The sequence below is a fragment of the Lissotriton vulgaris genome, chromosome 5 (assembly GCF_964263255.1).
Source record: "Lissotriton vulgaris chromosome 5, aLisVul1.2, whole genome shotgun sequence".
NCBI classification, from domain to species: domain Eukaryota; kingdom Metazoa; phylum Chordata; class Amphibia; order Caudata; family Salamandridae; genus Lissotriton; species Lissotriton vulgaris.
The window spans coordinates 162,965,487-162,975,729 of NC_141693.1; positions in this window are offsets into that span (position 1 = coordinate 162,965,487).

The window sequence follows — 10,243 nt, forward strand, 5'->3', positions numbered from 1 at the left end:
TTCTGGTGGTAAATTAATGCGGGAAGGAGCATGTCTAGATGTTTTTTGTGGTGGTTGGGCCTGGATGGAACCACCTCCAGAGTTTGGGGGCTGGCCCACCGTAGGGACATTTGCATGTTTTGTGATATTATCCTTCCTTATTACAGGGGCTGCCTTGTTACATCTCGCTATTGGTTGACTGACACTTATCCCCTTCAGTGGTGCCAGGGGAGGTTTAGGTAGGTTAACTGTGTTTGTAGATAATACCTGAGTGACATTCGAATCGGGACCTACTGCTTTATTAGGAGTAGGTTGACTTGTATCATTTGCAACGGTTACTTTAGCTAAGCTCTTAATTGGCCTGGTTAGTTCTGCTAGATGCTTTTCTATCCGGGTGAGCCTGCTTTCGATAGGGGATAGATAAATACCAAGAAGTTCACCCAGTTTTGCCAATATATAGTCATTCACTAATTCAGTAGGGTCGATCATTTTACCATCTTTTACTGCCAACCCTTCCATGTGTTCCGTTTCTTTTCCTTTCCCAGCCTCATACTCATGACAATCATTAGCTGTTTCCACAGTCCTGCTTATATTTGAGTTGGGGTTAGTACTGGTTTCTTCCCCTTGGTGTTTACTGACCCTAGGGGCTTTTGACGAGGGTGCGCTTTGGTTATGGTGTAATTTTTTTTGAATAGCGCCCTCACGTCTGCCCCTTACTTCCCTAGCATTCTCTACTGATATAATTGCAGGTGAGGGAGTCATATGTAGGTCAGGGGTCTTCTCCAAATCTAGGCTAGTGTCTGTGTCGGAGTCTATCAGGGGAATGGAAGCAGATAGATTTACTTCATTGGGGATGGTATGAATATCAACACACGTGTTCAGTAAAGATCTATTATTAACAGCTAAAACCTGGGTAGGAGTAGTAGCAGAAGCAATAAGTCCCAAAGAAGAGCGTCTTGCATGAGCAAGATCTTGTGAGACCCTACGTTCCAAAAGTGATATACCCTGATTTATGGCATCATTGACCTTGATTATAAAATTATCAATAGGACCTGTTTTGCTAACTTTACTACTACCCCCGGCAGCTGCAGTTCTACTGCGACTTCCCCTTGGAGACATATTTTGTATTTTACGGTAGGTAGGAGTAAGTAGTAACTATAGTTATTATCACCTCATAGATCGAAGTGTAAGAACTGCGGCGATCAGTTTACAAGTTAGCAAGTGCCTGATGCCTAAGATAATATATACGTGGTCCCACAGTCTATGAAACAGCAGCAACAAATAGCTGATAGTAACAGTCTGGTTTGCTCCCGATCCAATAGTCTTTAGAATGGTTGGCCAAACACAGAGTCAATCAAAAGAGGACTACCAAATACCTTATGGTGATGGCAACGTTAGGGGACTGGACCCGTCCCGTCCACCTCCGGCCGCTGACGGCCTAAGACGGCCCGCCCTCTGCCCGGGCTCAGCGCGGCGACACCCGCGCGCGTCCCGCGACGCGGGAGGTGTTCCGCGCTGATAAGCGCTGTCGGGCGCTGCGTCAGCGTCACTGGAGCGCCGAGGTGCCGGGGCTGCTGGGGGTTGTAGTGCTGCGCTACGCTGGCCGTTCCCCTCACGGCAGTAAGAAGGTGATGTTGGCCGTTCCCCTCACGGCTGGATTGACCAGGGCGTCGGCCGTTCCCCTCACGGCACACAGGTAGGTTTTCAAAGGCGTCCCCACTCCCTGTTCGGTGCTCCGCGCTGATAAGCGCTGTCGGGCGCTGCGTCAGCGTCACTGGAGCGCCGAGGTGCCGGGGCTGCTGGGGGTTGTAGTGCTGCGCTACGCTGGCCGTTCCCCTCACGGCAGTAAGAAGGTGATGTTGGCCGTTCCCCTCACGGCTGGATTGACCAGGGCGTCGGCCGTTCCCCTCACGGCACACAGGTAGGTTTTCAAAGGCGTCCCCACTCCCTGTTCGGTGCTCCGCGCTGATAAGCGCTGTCGGGCGCTGCGTCAGCGTCACTGGAGCGCCGAGGTGCCGGGGCTGCTGGGGGTTGTAGTGCTGCGCTACGCTGGCCGTTCCCCTCACGGCAGTAAGAAGGTGATGTTGGCCGTTCCCCTCACGGCTGGATTGACCAGGGAGTCGGCCGTTCCCCTCACGGCACACAGGTAGGTTTTCAAAGGCGTCCCCACTCCCTGTTCGGTGCTCCGCGCTGATAAGCGCTGTCGGGCGCTGCGTCAGCGTCACTGGAGCGCCGAGGTGCCGGGGCTGCTGGGGGTTGTAGTGCTGCGCTACGCTGGCCGTTCCCCTCACGGCAGTAAGAAGGTGATGTTGGCCGTTCCCCTCACGGCTGGATTGACCAGGGCGTCGGCCGTTCCCCTCACGGCACACAGGTAGGTTTTCAAAGGCGTCCCCACTCCCTGTTCGGTGCTCCGCGCTGATAAGCGCTGTCGGGCGCTGCGTCAGCGTCACTGGAGCGCCGAGGTGCCGGGGCTGCTGGGGGTTGTAGTGCTGCGCTACGCTGGCCGTTCCCCTCACGGCAGTAAGAAGGTGATGTTGGCCGTTCCCCTCACGGCTGGATTGACCAGGGCGTCGGCCGTTCCCCTCACGGCACACAGGTAGGTTTTCAAAGGCGTCCCCACTCCCTGTTCGGTGCTCCGCGCTGATAAGCGCTGTCGGGCGCTGCGTCAGCGTCACTGGAGCGCCGAGGTGCCGGGGCTGCTGGGGGTTGTAGTGCTGCGCTACGCTGGCCGTTCCCCTCACGGCAGTAAGAAGGTGATGTTGGCCGTTCCCCTCACGGCTGGATTGACCAGGGAGTCGGCCGTTCCCCTCACGGCACACAGGTAGGTTTTCAAAGGCGTCCCCACTCCCTGTTCGGTGCTCCGCGCTGATAAGCGCTGTCGGGCGCTGCGTCAGCGTCACTGGAGCGCCGAGGTGCCGGGGCTGCTGGGGGTTGTAGTGCTGCGCTACGCTGGCCGTTCCCCTCACGGCAGTAAGAAGGTGATGTTGGCCGTTCCCCTCACGGCTGGATTGACCAGGGCGTCGGCCGTTCCCCTCACGGCACACAGGTAGGTTTTCAAAGGCGTCCCCACTCCCTGTTCGGTGCTCCGCGCTGATAAGCGCTGTCGGGCGCTGCGTCAGCGTCACTGGAGCGCCGAGGTGCCGGGGCTGCTGGGGGTTGTAGTGCTGCGCTACGCTGGCCGTTCCCCTCACGGCAGTAAGAAGGTGATGTTGGCCGTTCCCCTCACGGCTGGATTGACCAGGGCGTCGGCCGTTCCCCTCACGGCACACAGGTAGGTTTTCAAAGGCGTCCCCACTCCCTGTTCGGTGCTCCGCGCTGATAAGCGCTGTCGGGCGCTGCGTCAGCGTCACAGAAGTTCTGATTCAACCTAGTAATCGCAATATTAATAAAAAAAATAAAGTAATTTCAAAGTATGACATCTATAGTTAGGCGGTGTGGCCTTGACTAAATCCGGACCTGATGCTTTATCAGTCCAGGATTCTGTGATGAAAGCAATCTTTACTCTTTCATCTTCTATAAATGATGCACACTCCAAGCTGTGTTTAATCAGTGAGAACACATTTCCAAGTGGAGATACTCCTCTCCCTGTCTATCTTTACATTAGTTCTGGAAGAATCTACTGATTGAAATAAAAGCTAGGGCATGTCGACCCCACACCCTGGGCAAAGATTAAAATGCTCCAGGCATTGGCATTCAGGACTGATACAAAGGTAGGAGCAAGCCCTGATATTGGGGTTAAGATTTATTTTAAATGCACTATCATACTGCAGTTCAGAGGGGTTACCTGAAATTCCCTGAACAGGGGTTCTAGCGCTGAGCTGTACAATCTCCGAGAGATTGTGTTTTTGTAACCATAGGTCGGAATTTACCATCGCACCAGCGACCTTTAACTATCGCGCATGCAGCACTATAAGCTTGTTTACCCCCAATTGCGGGGTGTGCTGATCAGTCTGTATAAATTGTACAATCGTACTGTTCTAGAGACAGAATCTCAGTGGGCAGAGGACATTCTTGTTCATATTGTAGAAATTCTTGTGTTTTCAAGTAGGGGTCAAAAACGTATTCAACGTCTTTTGCAGCAAAAGAATTAATAACCCATTGTATCCATCTCAGGTGTAAAGCCTTTGTATTCAGAATGCTTGCTTTTGTCACTACCTCTAAGGCAGGTACAGGAGTAACGACCATTATGCATTTACCCTGTGCGAGGGCTCTCTCTTTTGCTACTGCAGTTTGAACCGCTGTCAGAATTTTTTCTGTAGAAGTGAATGTCATTTCAGCTTGTGTGTACGAGTGTGATTTATAAGCAATTCGTACTTTTTCACCTTCATTAAAGGTTAAGTACTTGAATCCGCATCTTCTTGGGATGATTTGAATTACAAGATTGTGTACGTTTAGGCCTGTCTGGAAAAGTGTTGCTGCTAACATGTCTGTTTGCCCTGAACGCAAAATTTCTGTATGTCTCTGAGTCCAATTAATTGTTTTGAAATCAGGTTTTATTAATTCGTAGAGAGGTTTAACCCTTTCTGCGTAATTTAGAATGTATGTTCTTCCGAAATTCAGGAAACCAAGAACCGGCAGTATGTTTTTCAGTGTTTTTGGAGGTTGGCTGCCAGGCTTTTGCCTTCACTTGATAACTCATATCCTAGAAAAAGAACGTTGAGGTGGGCAATTTTTGATTTCTTAGAGTTGAATTTATACCCTTCAGAGGTGAATCCAAGTATAATGGTATTCACTCTGTTCAAGTGCCTGTCCAAGTCATCGTCAGTTAGATAGATGTCATCAACATAAGATAATGCCTCATCATCATATGTTTGTAGTAACTCTGTTACTCTAGCTGAAAATAACCCCGGACTATTCTTGAATCCCTGGGGGAGACGACAGAAGCGACGGTATGTCCCCATAATTGAGAAAGAGGTCAAGTACCTACTTTCTGGTGCAATGTTTTGACAGAAGAAACCGTTAGAAATATCTAATGTGGTTTTATATTTTTACGCAAAATGGTATTCATTAATGCTGCACTTTGTGCATTTTGTACTGCAATAGATTTGCAACAAGAGTTTAAATGTCTGTAATCCAATCAATCAATCAATCAATTTCTTTATTAATGTTTTGGAACTCATAAGAGATCCACATAAAAGAAATACAACATATATTTGTACATACACATACTTTACATGACAAGATAAAAAAGCATGTACTATTAGGCATTTGATTCCCAAGCCCTCTAATAAATATCTAGAAAACATTTTAAAAAGTTAAATATATTAAAGCAGAACATTTCATTGGGCGGATTGTACAAAGCATTTAAAAAAGAGCTCGCCGACAAGAGACCCAATTTTAAACTTATATGTCTAAACCACTTTCTACGTGATGTCCGCAAGTCTGGGTATATAAAGAGGACATGTACAATATCCTGGGTGGATATATTGCAAAGATGACAAATTGCAGGGGACCCATACCATCTAGATGTTAAATTATTTAAAGGGAGGAGGTCCTGCCTCAAGAGGAACCAAAAACGCTGTATACCGTGAGGTATATTCCATGACACGTATGGTTGCATTTTCTTATATAGGCAGGAGTCAATAAATGGTGAGGGGCCTTTTTTGTAAGAATTGCCTCCCTGTCTAGGCTAAAACTCAGTTTCCAAGTGGCCAGTTTTAAAACAGCCTTTTACTGGCCTGGGGACAATGTGAATAAAGTTAATTCATCTAGTTGAAGGTATTCAACCGCCTTTCTAAAATTCCTCACAATTCTAGAGTGTTTTTTTAAGGATCCCAACAATTCTTTTTTCATAAGACTCCGCATGGTCCCAGGTTCCCCCCGAGCCATGCACGACACCCAGCGAACAATCCCTGCTAAAGCCTGCACCCAACTACTACGAATTCCAAACTCTAATCTAAGAGCGGCCGTTGTGCAGGCAGTATTAACTGAGTCTAATTGTCGGAGGATTTTTCCCTCTACATTATGCAGAAAACTCCATTGCCCCAGATCAATTAATTCAACACCATAGAGCAGGGATGCTGAAATCTTTGCACGTAAGACCTCTAGCAAATAAGGGAAATGTTGTTTCCCCATCGCGCAATATAAAGCACTCAGACTTTTACCCTGAGCCAGAGCCTTTCGAGAATTGTTAGCAACATGATCCTTATCGCTCAAATTGGCAGATATTATCTTCCCTAAGAACATATAGGAATTCACCACCTCCAGCCTGTCTCCTCCCACCATCCACCTAAAGTTCTCATATTTCGTCTTTCTCCTACCTGCCATACACATGATTTTACTTTTTGCTACGTTTATTTTCAGGTGATGATATTCTGCATATATGTAAAGTGCTTGTAGACGATTATTCAACCTTTCGGTGTTAAATCCAATATCAGAATATCATCCGCATATAGCATACAAACAATTGGAGAGCCTCCTAGTACTGGGGTGTTACCATCACTTGAAGACAAAAACGAAGGTAAGTCCGAGATGTAAAGAGAAAATAATACTGGCGCTAATAGACATCCTTGTTTCAATCCATTTGCAGTGGGTATCGCCTGGGATAGCCCTCTTTCGCCACCCAATAAAACCCTGCACCAGGTATCAGTATGGAGATCCCTAACTAAATCTAAGAGCAGTGAGGGCATTCCGAGAGAAGATAGCTTCCTCCACAGCAGGGGGCGATCAACTTTGTTGAATGCTGTGGAGAAATCTATAAACGCAGCATAAACTCTTCCGCCTCGAGCCCCTATGTATTTATCCAAAATTATCTGCAAGGCGGATAAATTATCCATTGTGCTGTGACGCTTACGGAAACCCGTTTGCTCCAATGGCAGCAACTGACCCCCATCTACCCAGTCAGATATTAATGTTAAAAGACATTTCGCAAATACTTCCCTATAGCATCAAGCAAAGCTATTTGTCGATAGTTTTGGGGCACATTCCTATCCCCCTTCTTAAACAGGGGTACCAGAATACTCCCCCTCCAAGAGGGAAGAACAGTTCTATGTAGGAAGCAAAATCTATATACTGGAAATAAGATTTTGCTCCATGATTCGACATCCTGTTTTAACACCGAAAACGGGAGCTCATCAGGGCCCATGGCGCCGGACGAACGCAAGTCCTTTATGGCTGATTCGATGATCTTTTCAGAGGGCGGCTCAAACAACGGTCCGACATCGCCCACCCTTCTGTCATCCTCAATAGGCCCGTTACCAGCATATAAGTGCGTGACATAACCCACCCAAACTTTCTTGGAAATAGGAGGGGGAAGGGACCTAATTCTTGTTCCACAACCCTCACCAATGAGAGACCAAAATAGTCGTACATTCCCTCTATTTACAGCCTCCCTTAACTTTATCCATAAGGAATCTTCCCTCTCTTTTTTAATTTTTAACCTTACTCTCCTTCTCCTTCTCCTTAGTAAGGTTATTTTGCGAGACTTTTCTGTGGACCTATTCAAGTATTGTTCCCTAACCAGTGTGTTTATTTCTTTATTAAGCAGGCATAAGGAACTGGGGACAGGACTCATATTTCTGTGCGAATTAGATTTTCTTGCGATCAGGACTACCTCCTTCATAAACCCCACAAAATACGAGATTTCCGACCCTTTCCAACTAGGGAGTTCTTTTACAGTTTTATCTAGTAAAATGGACAAGCCCCTTAGGGCCCTTGTATTCCAGAAACATCTCCCTGTTTTACCACTAAAACTAACCAGATCACCATCAAGCGACCATGGATCCGTTTTAGGTGGATTTATATTAACAGTTAGAGTTATCACATTGTGATCGCTGTTTAGGGTTTTAGTAACTATCAGATCTTTTAGGAGATAAAAGGAATCATTATCCAAAGCCACATAGTTCAAAATAGACTCACCCTGATTGGTTTTGTGAGTAAAACTTGCTGGAATGTCAGAGGGAAGCCTACCATTTACGATGATCCCCTCCAATTCAGCCAGTTCTTCCAGAAACAATTTCCCTCTCTTATCTGTTTTGATGTTACCAGGGAATAGAGCCTGTGGGATCTGTAATGATTCCTCTTTATATTTGTTTCTGACCAGAGCTAGACTCGTATTAGAGACCTTACAATTAAAGTCGCCCACTAAAATTATGTGGGTTGCAGGTGCTTTGGCCTTAATACTCTTTATGTAAGAAAAGACCTGTTTCACAATTACATTATAGCAAGCATCGGGGGGGATGTAAACATTTATCAGCGTAATAGATTTGGCCGCCTCAACCTCACCATGACCAAACAATGTTACCACCTGAAAGAGGTTACTTGAATCCAAATAGTGGGCGAAGTTCCACTTGATCTGATTAGATAAGAGACAAGCAATGCCCTCTTTGGCATGACCTCTCCTGGAAGGAATGGCTCCACCTTCCAAAGAAATATAGCCCCCTCCAGCAGGAGTTCAATCCACACACCAAGTCTCTTGAAGACAAATCACGCTAGCATCAAAAGAATAGAGGAACTGAAGTTTATCTGGGCTGTTTTTTATACCTGCGGCATTCCACGATAATATCTTTAAGTCACAACTAAAGATGAGAAAGGGAAATCATGTTATCTGTTGTCCTACTAGAAAGGACACCAGGTAACTAATTCCATTGATTGCTCTCCTCAACTATATCTCTACGGGAAATAACAGGAGGGGGATTTACACTGGAGACAAGACATTTATTTTTAGAGACACAGATTTTTAGGTCATCAAAGCCAGCCAGACCACCCAGTCGACTGAGGGGAGGAAAAATGCTTTCCCCTGCTAATAAGCCATTCCGTGGGCCCCCCAAGATGGGAATAACATCAATCCCACGACTTTGAAAAAACTCAGACTGCTTCACAAAGAGATTGGCAATGAGCTTAGAATAGAATTTCACCCTAGTCAATATTCCAATTTCCAATCTCCGGATTGTTACCAGGTCAATGTCATTTGAATTAATCAATTTCAGGCATTCTAGCTCTTCAAAACTTTTAAGTAGACGGGCCCTATTTAAAATCAAATCAGTATCAAACAACGGGAGGAAATCCAAAATAACTGTGTCAACGCTTTTCTCTTCAATTGCAGCTTGGGAACTTTTAGAAGCCTCTTCCCTTCCGGCCATACCAAAGCATTATTTTATACAAGGGAAAAAATTGGTAGGGGCACCAGGGACCGGTTTAATTGATTCCAAGATAGGGGCCGACATACTAGGCTTCCCCTCATCAGCATTAGGGACTCCCAAATTGGAAACCGCACATCTAGATGAAATATCGCCATGCCCTACCGGTATCTCCCTATCCAACACCGAGGGAATTTTTTCCTCAAGTGAAAACATTTCTTCATGATTCCCTACCGAATTGGACGGGGAGATATCACCTCTAACATCCTGCTTCTCAAAATGAATCCTTCTCTGCCTCTTTCTTCCAAATCTGCGAGTAGGTTTCCTCTTTTTACCTTTGATCTTTTTTGGGACGCCCAATTTTATTTTTTTCCTTATCCTCCGTCTCCAAGGTAAAAATAGGAAAGAACTCTTTATCTACCCTTGGCTGAATTACAATTTCCTTATCTGGGGCCGAAGGTACCAGAACAGAGGAAGAAACTTCATTTACCTTGAGCATAGGCACCTCCGCTACTTTTATTTCCAGGTCAGGAATTGCTACACGGTTTCCTAAAGGGGGGCTCGGTAACAAAGATTTCACCTTTTCAACAATGGGGAGAATTTTTTCACCTGGAATGATTTGATCTGAGGTTATAGGATTAACTGGGGACATTTTTCCCTCTACATAATCAACATTCATTCCAGCCCCAAACAGCCCTAAATCAGCAGTCCCTCCAGTTTGCTTAACAGAAGCTTTATTCAGTAGAACCTTCAATATCTCATTGACCGTTTCTAAGACACAATCCGACCCCCCTACACATTTTTCTAATAGAGATAGAATTGAAGAGAGTAGCCGTTCTAAGGAGAGTAGGGTGTCAGAGACGGGTTTATCTGGTTTAGTTACGGGAATGGGAGTAATACCGGTAAGGTTCATCTCTGGGCTCATGCAGATGTTAGAATGAGAAGTCATGCATTGAGATTGAATAGAAGGTGTGCTGCTAAACAAATGGAGCCCAGAGGGGACAGCAGCCAGCGGAGTCTTAAGAGGCTCACAGATCTGCCTAGAATCCTCCGTCATGTATCTCCTACATACCTCCATATCCGAATCCGTCAATATATTATCCCCACTCCTTGGTACCTTCATCTGAGTGGAACCATTAGCGTCATATAAACATGTATCCCTAGAGGTCAGAATAGATTTGTGCAAA